Raw genomic sequence first — 884 nt, 5'->3', positions numbered from 1 at the left:
ATTTTGGAGGCAGAGCTAACTGGACCTGGTGACAGACGAAGGAATTATAACCAACAAAGGAATTAAGATTTTGTTCTGAACAACTAGATGGTGGAGTTATTTACTAAGACGGGAAAGGCTGGGGGAAGGAATAAGGGTGTAGAAGAAAATGAGTAGACCAAGTTTTGACATGCTAAAAATCATTTATACACAAATGTTCATAGCAAGTAGCCCAATATTGGAAACAACATAAATGTCTGTCAATTGACTAATGGATAAACAAAATGTGATATATCCATACAATGGAATGCTACTTGGGAGTAAAAAGGAATGAAGTATTGACGCATGCTACAAAATGGATGAAATTTGAAAATATTATGGCCAGACACAAAAGGCCACATGTTGTGTCATTCTATGTGAAATGTCCAGAAAGGGCAAATCATAGAGACAGAACTTACATTAGTTCACAACCACCAGGTTGTGAATGAGGAGTGCCTTTTAATGGGTATGAGGTTTCTTTCCGGGGTGATGAAAACGTTCTGAAATTGGATAACGGTGGTGGTTGCATAACTCCGTGAATGGAAGAACCACTGAACTGTAAACTTTAAAAGGGTGAAATTTACCATATGTGAATTGCATCTCAAAGAAGGTATATTTGAAAAAAAATTTGAGATGCTGTTTTGGTCTATGTTCTCCAGAGAGCAGAGTTTCAGGGGGAAGAGCTTATGTATTACTTCTTTCTTAGGAAGCAGGGATGAGGGGAAGGGGAACCAAGCAGGGAAGGGTGGAGAGCTCAGGGGGGTTTCACTTCTTGGAAGCTGCCTGGACACATTGCTGTTACCTCCCTTACTATTCAGGTGTGTGCTGAGAAAGAAAACAGAGCACAGGCGAAATGGAAAAGACAA

Source organism: Equus przewalskii, chromosome 27 (assembly GCF_037783145.1).
Source record: "Equus przewalskii isolate Varuska chromosome 27, EquPr2, whole genome shotgun sequence".
Classification (NCBI taxonomy): Eukaryota; Metazoa; Chordata; class Mammalia; order Perissodactyla; family Equidae; genus Equus; species Equus przewalskii.
The sequence above is the reverse complement of the archived record's forward strand: the minus strand, read 5'-3'. Positions refer to the sequence as shown.